Source organism: Myotis daubentonii, chromosome 3 (assembly GCF_963259705.1).
Source record: "Myotis daubentonii chromosome 3, mMyoDau2.1, whole genome shotgun sequence".
Taxonomy (NCBI): domain Eukaryota; kingdom Metazoa; phylum Chordata; class Mammalia; order Chiroptera; family Vespertilionidae; genus Myotis; species Myotis daubentonii.
In genome coordinates, this window is record NC_081842.1 from 41,207,169 (window position 1) to 41,222,365 (window position 15,197).

Here is a 15,197-nt window from a genome sequence, read left to right on the forward strand (position 1 = left end):
ATTTTACAAGGATTACTTTTATTTTTTAAAAAGTAAACTCCATTTTCACATCAGTCAGGACTGCATTCAAGTGTCATTGAGAAAAGAAACCTCAGTTCCGAGGAACCAGTGGACATTTGGTCACCAAGCCAGTGCCTAAATGGAGTTAGCCAGGTCAGCATCCTTCAGGCAGGAAGTGCCAACTTTCACCTGGCTCAAATGATTAATCTTTGCTGTATCATAAAGCACATTAATGTTTTGCAATATCAGGGGTCACTAATATAAATAATAGTGATTACAATGCTATACAATAAAAAAAGTTTAAGATTTTTAGACATTTGATACTAGAGATAAGGTTTTTCGGTTTCTGTGGTCAAGCGAGATGTATGCATGTTTCTGTATATGTATGTGTGTATATATTTGGTTAGCATGTATGCTCATCCACTTACTCATGTGTGTATGCTTGCTTACAAGTTGATGACTTTGCCAAAGAAACAAAGATGAGAAAACTACTGTATGGTCTTAAAAATCAATCAAAACTTGCTGTTGGCTTGTAGAGCTCCTAGAATTTCTCACATGTAAGGTCCCTGGAATAGGAGGAGGGAGCCAAGCCTACATGTGGGGATGAAAAGGTTCTAGGAGGGGTGGAAGAAGAAATGCAGAGACCAAAATCCAAGCAAGGTGTGACTCTTTGGTTGTAATAGTATATGATAGGGGAGAGGAGCAGGAACTGGCAAAGGGTCTGAAAGGTGGAAGGATAACGTTGGGCAAGGAGGAAGCAGAGGTGGTTAACGAGAATGACTTTCCCATGAGTCAGATGGGCTTTGTGCTCCTGGGTCTTTTCTCATTCTGTTCCTGGTCTTGTCAGGACTTGACTAGGTAGGTACTGGCCCAGGTGATCCTGAGAACTCTCATGTGCACATTTTGAAACTAAGCATTATCAGGCAGGTAACTTTATTAAGTGGACATTCCCCTTTCCTCCTATGTTTATTTAGGGACTGCTTTTTTTTTAATTTTTTTATTTTTTAAAGAGCTTTAAGTACATTCTTCCAAATGCTGGAGCCCAGATGCTTCAAATAAAGAACACACATATACCAGGAAAATTTACACATTGACTTATTGGTTCAATAAACATTTTCCCAGACTTTGTGTTAAGTACAAGGAACCTGCTCTGAACAAGTCACGGGGCCTTTGTAGGGTCTGGTGAGGGAGAGTTAACTCTTTAGTTCTATCCTTTCACAGGCCCTCTCAAGCAAGCTATTTGAATCAACCTTGCCTGTTTTTGATTCACTCATTTCATACAGAGAGTTCAGAAATTCAACTGGGAATAGCAATATTAGAATTTGAATTTGCCTCTAGATCCAGTCAATCATAGAATTCCCAAATATAGTGTCTCTTTTTGGTCCTTCCGGATCAGATGTTAGTGTTGATAAGCCAATAGGCAGCGGCTCAGGACAGTGTCCTTCAGATTTATGTGGGAACATAAATGTTAATTTATTCCACCATTTTAACAAACTCCATAAAACACCAGGATACTTTAATAGCTAAAACATAAAATTATTTCCCAGCTTACTTCAGATTTCATTGAAAAGTTTGGGTCATTTTATTAAATAACTACATTTTCCAATGATCATGAAAACAAAGTAGAGAAAATTTTATTTTTAAGCAGCAAAAGAAATACAATTCATTTTCTGAAATAGAGAAGATTTTCTTGTTTCCATCTCCTTACCCAAGTTCCTAAAAAAAATGTTAGAGGAAGACTCTTCTGACCAGTGTTGTATGAATTAGAAGTTAATTTCCATCTTTGCTCAGTTAAAAATCTACATGTAATTATTAGTAATGATACATACTCATAAAGTATTTTTTTCCTGATAGCTTAAGGTGCTTTTAAGAGAGGTAAATTTCTAACACCCAGGGAGTCCCTTGTTAGAAAGGATTATAATTTAAAAGATCAACCTGTCTTACCCTAATTGCTCCAAGTTTTCTTTTAATGTCCATGCCTGAGTTTTAAGGCATGGTATATCATTAAGAACTCTAGACATAGCATACATTATGATGATTCCTTCATTGTAATTTGGGCCTATCACCCTTCTACATTCATTGAGCTAATAATTCACTGATCATTTGGCTTAAGAATTTCATTTAAAATAGCTCTGAGGACAAAAGGAATAGAAGGATCTATTCCCTTGCATTTTCGTCCAGCTCTTCCATTTATTTTATTTATTTTTTGAAATAGTGGTTCTATGCATTTTATTTATTTTTTTATAATTATTGTTGAAAGTATTACATATGTCTCCTTTTCCTCCATTGACACCCCGTCCAGCCCATCCCTGAGCCCCTACCCCAGGACCTCACCACTCCATTGTCTGTGTACTCCTCTATTTGTTAGAAGTGTGGGGGAATGTATAATGAGCGTAGATAGAACACTATGTGGGGGTTCGAGGGAGCCAGGTCCTGTCTCTGTGTCCTGCTTCTGCCACAACCTGGTCAGGCAATCTTGGACACACTTAACACCTTTTTACCTAGCAACTCTTCTTGTTTATCTTGTCACCATGGGTTTGTAAATTGGGACTTCATCTGTGGCTGTTAGTGTGCTTCAAGGGTTGGCTTTTAGGGGTTGGGTGTCTGAAAGTCTCTATAAGTAGCAGGCTTCATTCTTCTCATGGACATTATCTTTTCCTGGGTCCATAACTTTCTGTTCAGGTTCTCTAAAGGATGTGTGATCTTTAAAATAACTGATTCTGGAGAATCACTCAAGTCTTTTCAATAGTAACATTTTATGGCTACAGGCTGTCTTTGTATGTGCAAGATTTCTTCCAGATCATAAAAATGTATTGAGCTTGTCACTTACTTGAAGGAAAGATTCTGACCACAACCCTTAAGAACATGGCTTAGAGAGCCTTACTAGAAGGGAAAAAGGAGACTTGTTGCTCCACCATATAGAGTGTGTATATCTATAATAATAAAAGCATAATATGCTAATTAGACTGGACAGCCAAACGACCTTCTGGACGTCTTTCTGGATGATCTTTGGATGAAGCTGGGGCTGCGAGAGCTGAAGCAAGCTGTCACAATGCAAGGGCGGAGCCCCTTGCACAAATTTCGTGCATTGGGCCTCTATATGTATACAAATATATACATACTAGGGGCCCGGTGCACGAAATTCATGCACTGGGTGTGTGTGTGGGGGGGGAGTGTCCCTCAGCCCAGCCTGCCCCCTCTCACATACTGGGAGCCCTCAGGCGTTGACCCCCATCACCCTCCAATCGCAGGATCGGCCCCTTGCCCAGGCCTGACACCTCTGGCCTAGGCGTCCGGCCTGGGCAGCGGGGACCCACAGCTGCAGCGGGAGGTGCCGTGATCGTGCGGGCTCCGCCCCTGCCCCTGCAGGACGCCTCTGGCAGTGGGGACCCGCAGCTGCAGCGGCCCCATGATCGTGGGCTCCGCTTTACACCCAGGCAAGGGACCCCTAGCTCCTGGGACTGCCAGCTTTGACCGTGCCCAGCTCCCATCGCTGGCTCCACCCCCACTTCCTGCTATCACTGGCCAGGGTGGCAAAGGCACCTGATTCTCCGATCATGGCTGGGGGGCAGGGCAAAGGCAGCCCCAGGGCCGCCTTTGCCCTGCCCCCCAGCTCTTATCTCCCCCCTGGGTTTCCAATCACTGTCAGTGGCAGGGGGCTTCTTCCTGCTTTCCCTTTCGCCTCCCTGCATTGTGCCTACATATGCAAATTAACCACCATCTTGTTGGCAGTTAACTGCCAATCTTAGTTGGCAGTTAATTTGCATATAGCCCTGATTAGCCAATGAAAAGGGTAGCTCGTACACCAATTACCATTTTTCTCTTTTATTAGTGTAGATATTTGTATATATACGTATTCCTATGTATGTATATATATATGTACACATGTATGTACACACATATATACAAGTACCATATACATATATATGGAATTAAAGACAACTCTGATCAAGTTTTTTAAAGTGCTTATTTAGAATGTCAGTGTCTGGCAGGACAAAGCTTTAGCCTCAATATTAAACCAATATGTTCTTTGAAATCTTTCTTATTATCAATTTGTTTTAGATGTGCCTCTCATAAGTAACATGTATCTGGACTTTATTACCGCAATTTGATAACCTCTGTGTTTTACCTGATGAATTTAATTACATTTATTGTGATTACTTATTTATTTCTGTTTGTATATTCTATTTACTATGCTTTGTATGCTTCTTTCTATTTTCTATTTTTTTGGGGGGGGGGGATTGATTTACCTTTTCTAAATTCTTCTTAACTGGGTTAAAAGTTTTAGAATCTATTTCTAAATTTTTAGTAACTATTTAAAATTTTAACATGAATTTATATACTTTTAGTTTATGGAAAAAAAAAAATTTCCCATGATTTACTTTGCACCAGTCTATTCTGGTGGACTTCTAATGATAATCAGAATCACCTGGGTCAATGACAGTCTGTGTGCGTGCTCTGTAGTATTTGCCCCACGCTGTGCCCAATTTAATATTATTGCCTCTGTAGTGATGGACACCAGTCCTGGCCAACTGTAGTACCCTATTTCAGATTTCCTCAAGGCTGGGCAGTGTTGACAAGGATGACCAGTTTTGCTTTGTCTCGCCTGATCATCTTCAGCATCTGCTTGTCCCACAGCATGTACTTTCTATTTTTTCTAACAAGTTGGAGCCTAGAGTTGATTGACTCCAGGGACTTTTTCATCTTCTTTTGGCCACCTTCCTGCGTTAGGTGCAGGACGGCCCCCAACCAAGAGCAGCACCAGGAGTGCCCAGGAGCGAGAAAGGAAGGAGTTCCCACAATGCAAAGCTCTTCATTACCCAGCCCAGGTCCCCTGTACTCAGACATTTAAATTTTGATAAAGTGGTCTCTATTGGAAGCAATTGTTATTTGATATGTATGTCTTGAAGGAAGATGACACCCAAGTTGTGGGATTTAAGGCTGCAAATGATAGAGCCTGATTTCAGGCTGGGTGCTAATGTCAGTAGAGATTTAATAGCTAAGGATTAATAAAGTACTGTGAATGTTTTTATTAGTGCTCTATTACAAAGTTCAACAGATCTTGAGTGGTCTGCCTAACACTATTTTCCCCATAAACTCTGTTATGTTTCAATTTTGCAGAAGGCAAGGCTTTTTTTTCAGTTACACATAAGTATATTGTGTTATAGCAGAAATGCCATAGATGGAAACATAGGAATGTAAATAAAATCTTATATTTACTTGCTACCTTACTCTTAAAATGCTTCCACAAACAGCAAGTAGTTAGGAATAAACGCAGACAGAATGGCACAGTGGAAGAGAGCCTTGGATTAGGCCTTTGGACTACTGGGTTCTAATCTGGGCTCTTCACTGATTTACTGTGCACTGTAGGCTGAATTGTAGTCCCCCCCCAAATTGTAGTATTAATCCCCAATACCTCAGAACATGACTGTATTTGAAGAGAGGGCCTTTAAAAGGATAATTAAAGTTAAATGAGTCGTTAGTGTGGGCCCTAATCCATATGACTGGTATCCTTAGAAAAAGAGGAGACTAGCGCATGGACAGGCACAGAGGAAAGGCCCGGTGAAGACACGGGAACGAAGGCCATCTACAAGCCAAGGGGCGAGGCCGACCTTGTCAACACCTTGATCTCAGACTTCTAGCCTTCAGAACTGCGAGAAAATGAATTTCTGCTAGTTAAGCCACCAGCCTGTGGGACTTTGTGATGGTAGCAGTAGCAAACTAATATATTGGGTAACCCTGGGTATGGAACCTCTCTGAATTTTCACTTTCTTATCTATAAAGTGGAGACGATGATATAAAAAAAATAAGAGATATTTAAAAATAAACAGGTAAAGTAACCTATTCTGTATGGGGTGGGGGAGTTGATAAAAAATACTATAGAATCACAGTAAGTTTTTAATTTATTTATCCAAAAGCCTGAGAGAGAAGAGATGGGTATATTCTGATTTGAAAGGCCAAACATACTACCTTAAAATGAAATAAATAAATGAATGGATAAACATTTATAGGAAAAATTTGCAATAGCATAATGCCATCAATTAAAGAGTGCTCCGAGGAATTTCAAATATAATTTGACCCCCTCTCACCCAAAATTTAAATTTGTATCAACTCTCCAGAAACACACATATTGCATAAATTAGGACACACCCATACTTCTCAAATAGTTAAAGTTTGATTTAATAAAAGACTTCAGGATGCTGAGAGTAGCCTGGGCCTGCTGATATTGTAATTCATGCATAGGCTGCAGGTGGTAATCAGAGCTGTGGTGGGCATTTCACTTTGCACCTCCCGGGGCACCAATTTTCAGAAACTGTTAGAACCCGATAGAAAAATCTCACCTAAGATTCATCTGTGAGCTAAATTACAGGGGAAGCCATTATCATTCATTTTACATGTACAGCGGAGCACCTCTGGATCACAGGGAAGGATTTTGCTAGTTTTGAGAATCCTGAGAATTGAAATGGGCAACCAAGGTATTTCATTGTTCTCCTGATCAAGAAATAATTCTTAATTGAACCCAAGAAAATATGCCTAGCCCTTGATGCCTAAGTTCTGGAGTGGAGATGGAAGAGTAAAAGTTTAAAATCTGTTTGGAAGAGATCAAATACTGAACAATTAGAAATCAATGAGCTGTTGAGCTATATGGAGTTAAGTGGGAGGGATTTCAAAGGAGGGTAAGAACAGTATGATGAGTTTGAAAAAATGGGTGAGGCTGAGGGAAGATGTGGGAAGGATTTGGAAATGGGAAGCTCAAAGTAGATAATATACTGGAGGTTATTTTTGGTTGGGTACCATTTGAGGTGAAGGATGTGTGTGTGTGTGTGTGTGTGTGTGTGTGGTGTTGTACATATGTACTTATGCACCACTTTCTTGGAGGAGTGTTGAGAGAAAGCATTTAAGTAGAAGAAACTAGATACTGCACATAAGAGAGATCTGGCTTAAGAAAAAGATATGCAGTTCCATCCCATTTGCTGTCAGGAATAGGAATGGGTTATTTCTAAATCTTGAGAATAACCTACAGTATTAAGTACTACCAACTTTATTTTCACACTAGAGGCCCAGTGCATGAAATTTGTGCACATGGGGGGGGGGTCCCTCAGGCCGGCCTGCGCCCTCTCACAGTCCGGGAGCCCCGCAATTGATCACCCTGGAGAGGGAGGCCCCACCCACCCACTGAAGCGCCACCACTGGCGAGGTAACCTGGGCTTCTTTCTTTGGGGCGATCACGGAGCCCCCTCCCTGATTATTGCCCCACTAACCAGTGGCCTGGGCCTCCCTCTGTGGGGTGATTGTGAGGCAATGGCAGGCCCCCCGACCAATCGTATCGCACCTGCCTTGGCTGGCCTAGCACCAGTGAATGTCATAGCATGGTCGTCTGGACAGTCGTTCAGCTATTCAGTCGATTTGCATATTACACTTTTATTATTATAGCTAAAAGAACTGAAGTTTAGAGAAATTGACTGACTTGCCTTCAGTCACACATATTAAATGCACAAGCCTTTTAAGTCTTCAGGAGGTTGTCTAGGCGTAGTGGGACATCCATGGGTTCATATGGGTACCTTAAAATAATGGGTGCTATTGGTGCCCACAACCGCATGCACTTTATCAGCTGGTGGACCCAACCCTCAGGTGCATTAAATCCTGGGAAGGACACCCTCCTAGATCTCGGCCAATGACCATTATGCACGGGGTACCAAAGGCTAGCCCCTTTGCTCAAGCTGGGCTCACTTGGTACTGTGCTTTGTGCTCCAGAGCTCGCACAGACCCAGCTCGCCAGCTCGCCTGAAACGGGATCACATTCTAGCTTTGCTTCTCCCCCTTCCTCCCCATACACCCTGTCCTACATCCTTTCCTCCTTCTCTCCTGAGAGCACTCCCCCAATAAATCAAATCCTACCTAAGACACAAACATTCCCCAGGTATGCCTCTGAATTTTTATCAATGTGTACAGCGTATCATTGCTGCACATGAGTACACCGTGTTGTGAAACGGTCAACATTGTGCTGAGTAGGTGGTGGAGCGGGTGATGGTGACCTCCACCACTAGCCAGCATGTATATAGTAAACAGTCTACTGCATCTTCTTACCTAAAGCTTATGACTAAGCCATCAGTTAGGTTCTATGATTATCCCTGCATTTACAGGTGAGGAAACGCCGTTTGAGTGAGGATATAATATTTGCTCATGACCACATGGTTTGTAAGGCCCACCACCAGGATTCCAACACACCTGTGTTTAATTTCAGTCACCTCCAAAAATATCGGAACATGTAACTTAATAAATGTGCAACTTACTGGAATATGTAAGAACTATGTATGGCTCAGCATAGTCAGGGCAGTAAATAGCTCTATGCAGTGTTGAAGGGAGAACCGAATAATAATGGTGGATTCAATTTAATTCCTTCAGTGGGTTGCCATGAACAGAAACTGATTTGAGAACTACTAAGCACAAAAGAGGATGCCAAACTGGGCAGAGGAGTTTGAAATTGGTAGAAGATATGGTGACCACATAATTAATTATCCACATTGGAGCACTATTGAGGATGATAGGAGATGCCATTAGTAATTACACAAGGGTAACAAGTGTAAGCCAGGACTATTTAGCAAACCAGGGTGTATAGTCACCTCAGTAATAGGAGTCACTGGGGAGCTATAGTAGTTCTTGAGCAGCGGTGTGAAGCAATTTTTCTATTAATCATATGCAACATGGTTCAGAAGAAAGCTTGAAAGCTGAGAGAATAGCAGGTATTAGTTGTTCTAGAGCAGGGGTGGGCAACCTTTTTGTGAGTGTGTGACAAAACCAGCAAAATCTCTGACTCAAAATTCTTCTGTGTGCCAATCCTAATTTTTTGAGAACATGTTACGCCTACTTGATATCTCTTAAGGTGTACATATGTGAAGAACCTTGAAGAAATAATAAAATTCATTCGAGCGACAAAAACACAATATATGATGATGAAAAATACATTTATTTTTTAATGTATACATGTACACTGATAGTCCGACAGAAAACTTTATGACTTCGTTTGATATTATCAGTGGGACTTTTGCTGCTGCATCACTGATGACAGAGATTTTACATCAGGTTTATATTTTGTGACCTTCAGAGATATGCACGAGCTACTACTTTCATCCGTCAGGCTATTCCTATTGCGAGACTTAACAAAATTCATCACTGAGAACAAAGATTCGCAATTGTAAATGGAAGATTATAAGAGGGTTTCGCATGCCAGCAAGTTACTGGCGTGCCATGTTTGGCACGCGTGCCAGGGGTTGCCCACCCCTGTTCTAGAGGCACTAGTGTGTGGTATGTTGGAGTTTCTGCCCCAGCCCCTGGTTTTCTCTCTAGTTCATTGCTGGAAATGGTTGTCCTTTCTGGACCTCAGCATGCTTGTTAGAGACAATCAGCCAATCTTCTTGTCCCAGGGGATCAGAACTCTGTCCAGGTTCCCCCAACCACTGGTTAGATCCGTTGTTTAATCCAGATGATCTCTGACTCGGAACCAAACTCTCCTCATCCTGCGGCTCTGCTCCCCATGGAGTAGCTACACCCCCCTGGGGTGTCCCATGCGCCACAGAGCATTGTGATTGCTCCCCATGGACCCTTCTGGGTGAGTAAGAGAGTAGGGATGTGCGTCTGCCAGTAAGACACTCAGGCATTCTGCCTAGAAATAGTTGTCTTCAAGGTCATCTCCCTCTGGCTAATGCAAGAAAGTGAAAGAAAAATATTTTGTGTAAGAGGTTCAATCCCCCCGTCCCCCTTATGCTCCACAGAGTTTGTGGAAGTTCTGAGTTACATGATTAGGCTTCTGTCCTCACATAGGGCCTTATGGCCTCCTGTCTCCTTGAGTTTTAAATACATTGCATTACCTTTATAGAGGTAAGATTAAGGTCAATAGTTCTAATCATGTGGGCTTTAGAGGGGAAAAGAACAGAGGACCTATTATTGTCAATGGAAAGCTCCTTTGTAAAATGATAGAGTATGGATTTGCCGCATTAGAGGGAGGGAGGGAGGGAGGGAGGGAGGGAGGGAGGGAGAGAGAGAGAGAGAGAGAGAGAGAGAGAGAGAGAGAGAGAGAGAGAAATCCTCTGGCCCAGGGCCTCAGTTGGGGCCTGGAACACATTTCCTCTTTCTGAGGTTCCCAAATCTATGTGGAGAGCATTATCAATTATGGGTCCAGCTACATGGCATCTTTTACTTCAGTCTGTGTTTCTGAAGCTGTTGTACTGAGACCGGAGTGCTGCTCCGGAATCTCTGGCCTGGGCCTGATTCTTCTATGATATTTAGGGCCTACAATGTACTGCCAGCCCACATTCCCAGTCTTGTTTCCTGGTAGAAGACGCCGTCACTATCCAGCTACTCCAGACATCTGCTGCCCAGGAATCTCTCATAATCGCCCAAAGTCCATGTCTTTCCAATGCTGTTCTCTTTGCCTAGAATAGTCTTCTGTTTTAGAAAAATCCTGCACATCTTTTTTATTTTTATTTCATTTTAAATATTTTTGTTGATTTCAGAGAGGAAGGGATAGAGAGAGGTAGAAACATCAATGGCTGCCTCCTGCATGCCCCACACTGGGGATCGAGCCTGCAACCTGGGCGTGTGCCCTGACGGGAATGGAACTGTGACCTTCTGGTTCATAGGTTGATGCTTAACCACTGAGCCGTGCTGGCCAGGCTGCACAACTTTTTTTTTTTTTTTTTTTTTTGCCTAATCAGAATGTCATTGCAGTGACATTCTTTGTTGACTCTGGAAAACAGACAGTTACCCACTCCCTTTCGATATTCTCAGAGCTGTTTAGTCTCTGTTACAGCCCTTATGATATGCTGTAATTGTCTATTTGCACATCTGTCTATTCCCACCAGACGGCGAGACTGTGGACAGCAGAGAGTGCATATCTCAGTGGATTATCTCTAGAACTTAACACAGAGATTTCCAACCTTCCTCATCTCATGGCACATGTAATTACTAAAATTCTGCGGCACTCCAAAAAATTTATATATTTTGCCAATCGGACAAAAGACGGTTTAATTTTGATTCATTCCCACTGGACAGTATTGTTGTATTGGTTATTGTCATTTTTTGTTTGATAATTTAAGGGAAAAGAGGCCCACATCCGTGACTAAATAATCAGGTGTTGCATATTTTAAAAATTCTTGTGGCACACTGGTTGAAAATTGCTGGACTAACATATAGTAGGTGTGCAGTGTTGCTTGAAAATCCCTGGCCTAACAAATAGTGACTGGATGAAAAGTTATTTCGCTCCCGTTAGGTTGCTGTGTTTTTGTGACTAATGTAGAATGATAAAGTTTAAAGGGGAAAAACTTTGCTAACCTGTTGCGACATACAGCAAGAGATTCTATTGCTTATTTCTGTTCTCATCTGCCATATGGCTTTCCCTTCACCAACTGCTCTAGTGAGAATTACTTTTGCAGGTAATTTTCTAATGATTGTCTTGGGATAAACAAATTTATCAGACTTGTTTGGCTAATGTATTCAAGGAGGTTCACAGGGGAAAAGATTAATCATCTAAGAAGCAAGCCGGTGTCTGTCATTAGGCGGAAGGGTCCAGAGATGATCAGAGCTGAGCTGGTGGTTGCTATGACTGCAGTACCTCTCTCTCCCTTTGTGAGGTCAACGGCAGCTCCCAAGCTGATTGGCTAAAATTAAATTATCCTACTGACCAACCGTGGGGAGTTAATTTCATCAGAAAGAGGAAAATGGTGGGAAATCCCGCCGTGATGCTACAAAGGAATTTTCTTTAGAAACCCACAGAGTCCAAGTTTGCTTTCATTATAATTAATATGTTTCTCCTAATGAAATAATTTCAGGGAAGCAGACAATAGCATTAGCCTGCTATTTTGTAGATCTATATAAGCTTTAATCTGGTTTGTCCTAAAATCAACTCTCAAAGAAAAGTAACCTTTATTTTCTTGTAATACCCGCATCACCAAAGACTGCCATCCTGTGCGTGTTTTTATAATGGGAGATAAGCTAATTGTGAAAAACATGAAAGGAGCTGGCATAGCGAAAGGCCTTTGCGTGCAGGGCTCCTGCCCTGTGGACATAGTGGGCACTAACAGCTTCAAGGAGGACCATTGACCTTGGGGTTGGGAGCATCGCCGGGACTGACTTTGAAGGGGATCCTGCCTTCCAACAGGTTCAGTCCTAAGAAGTTGTATGTGGCCCATGCTCTGGTTTTCCACCTGGTACAGCCTTTGTTCTAGGAATTAATCACCACTGACCTCGCTTATTGTAGTTATTTCTGGCAGGAAAGATGCAGAATTCATCTTGAAAGCAAGGCTGTGTCTATCTGCAGGCTCTGCTGAGTCGTAAATCCAAGTGGATGTGAAATACAAACCAAGGAAAACCAACCCAAGATTTATTAGTTTCCTTAGCTCTTCTGTGACCATGGAAATGTTATGTGATTAAGAAACAAATGGGAAAAAACCTACTATTGATTCAGTTCTGGACATTCTGCATGATTCTACCTGTAAGATCTCCAAATCAATGTTTCTTTAAAATTTTTTTTCTTTATTGATTAAGGTATTACATTTGTGTCCTTATCCCCCCATCCCCTCCCAAGCCCCCACTCATGGCCTCACCCCTTTGGTGTCTGTGTCCATTGGTTAGGCTTATATGCATGCATACAAGTCCTTTGATTGATCTCTCCCTCTCCCCCCCACCCTCCCCTACCTTCCCTCTGAGGTTTGATGGTCTGATCCATGCTTCTCTGTCTCTGGATCTATTTTTGTTCATCAGTTTACGTTGTTCATTATATTCCACAAATGAGTGAGATCATATGATAGTTATCTGTCTCTGACTGGCTTATTTCGCTTAGCATAATGCTCTCCAGTTCCATCCATGAAATGGTAAGAATTCCTTCTTTTTTACTGCAGCGTAGTATTCCACTGTGTAGATGTACCACAGTTTTTTTAATCCTCTCATGTGCTGATCGGCACTTAGGCTGTTTTGAAATCTTAGCTATGGTAAATTGTGCTGCTATGAACATAAGGGTGCATATATCCTTTCTGAAAATCAATGTTTCTTAAAGCTCACATTAATTTGTTGCAGTGAATTCAGTTATGTCCTGAGTGGCCCATGATGCAACCCCAGTGCCCATTTCCTGAGAGCCATGTGGCGGGAGCTGGGGATCAGTATTTACTCGAGGCAGCATAAAAACATGACAAGCAACCCTTTCAAGCAGGAAGCCCTATAAGAGTTCCTCAGAGGAAGAGAAGAGCCCCATGGGCTGAAGCCCTCCAGGTCCAGGTATTTCTCCCAGGGGATGGGGAGAAAGAGGAAGAGATCACCATCATGTACGCTCAGCACCTCTCCCTCTTAATACTCGTGATGTTAAGCTTATCTATTGAGTGTTTGTCCTCTTTCAGCCACAGCATTCATTTACCTCCCTATCACACTCCTAAATAATCAGTTATGTTATGATAATCATTATCATCACATTATAATTAACGTGAGAAAATTGGGGTCCCAGAGACTAACCTACCGAAATTCATACACTTTATAAATGGGGGAGTCAGAATTCCAATCTATGTCTCCTTGTTAGCATTTTATGCATAGTCTCTGGATAGTTTACATAAGTATTATCATAATGTGCATGTTTTGTTACCTTTTTTCACTTGTTATTATATACATTTAATAATAATTTTTGATAACTACATACTATTTCATTGAGTGACTTACCACCACTTACTTCACATTTCATTATCGCTGAACTTTAAAGGTTTTGAAAATTTGGACACACTTTGTAAGACTTTTATTTCTCTCCATATTTAGGCTATTTCTAGAAATGAGAGGGTATGAAGACTCTTTGAAAAACTATGTTGTCAAATTCCCTCTTGTCAAGAGTATGAGAGTACTCAATTTACCCCATTCCTGCCAGCCGTAGGGGGAAAAATCATTAAAAACCCACACACAAAAAAATCCCCAAAACAGCAAAAAATGTGGATTGATATGCAACAATAAGTTTCCTGTTTCAATATGCCTTTCTTGATCACTAATTCATTTATTTGTTAAAAACACTTATTGAACATCTGTTGATTTTGGGCTATATCATGAGCAAATCAGGTAAGTGATGATCCATGTGTTTACTAATTCTATTTAAATATTTTAATTAAAAATGCCACTATAGAAACACGTGGCAGAAAGACAGATTAGAGGGGAGAAAGATTTGAAGAAGGGAGACCAGGTTTGGGTGCTATATTAATAGAATGACTAAGGTAAGTGTTCAGCAACTGAGCCACTTAAAAGGGTGACAATGAAATCCTTAGCTCTAGTGTAATTTCCTTATAGTGAAGTTAGCAAAACTCCCCATCCCAGGCAGTTAAGTTTGTTAAGAACTTTGCAGGTAGGAGTGAGATTTTCAGCATTCACCTCACATGTCTTTGTCTCCCAAACTCTTAATACTGTGACTGTTGTGTTGTCATGTTGAATAGCTTCAAATGTAGGTAGCCTTTTCGAGCAGGAGTGATGTGGCTGTGATGAGAGATGTTGAAATTCGAGTTTTGGTGGCAGAAAAATAAAACTGAGACAGCTTTGTCTCATGGCTTCCCGGGGTGGAAGGGGAGATGGTCATCCATCCTCCCATTTCTGACTACAGTGCAAGCATCATATTGCCTGACAGTTTGTTCTAGAGTAGGGTACTATTAAGATGTCACCTATTTAATCTTACATTATTAGGAATAATACTTGAAAGCGGTCCTGTGGTTGCACAATCAAGTATTGTCATCTTAGAGAGTTAACTGTAATGAAACCATTCACAGTCTGGGTTTCTCCACACCATTATTTGACACGAAAATAGCTGCAAAACAGAAATTGTGTTTATTCTAAGGTCATGCGTGCTAGGTATATAGCTCAGTGCCTGGCACAGTGTAAGTGCTCAAACAATATTTGCACTTTTGTTATTTACATTAGAACTATTTATTTATAATTATTTATTTTATTATTAAATTTGCTGAAGTGGGATTTCCCCCCCTTCTCCTGTTTCAAAGACACCTGGCAGTGGAAAGGAGAACAGAGTGGCACCACAGATGAAAGAGCAGGCAGGATCCAGCAGGGAGCTAGTCTTAGGGCAGGGCTACAGCCAACAAGTGCAGAGGAAGAAGCAAGAATAAAGAGGCTGATGAGGAGGGCAGAGGGGAGAGCAACGGTTAACCGGGCTAGCTGTGTGGACAGGAAGA

At 41.5% G+C, this 15,197-nt stretch overlaps 1 pseudogene; it reads right to left on the reverse strand.

The window, feature by feature from the left end:
• Positions 1-4,378: 4,378 nt before the first annotated feature.
• Positions 4,379-4,848, reverse strand: LOC132229586 (large ribosomal subunit protein eL30-like; annotated as a pseudogene).
• Between the last annotated feature and the right edge of the window lie 10,349 nt (positions 4,849-15,197).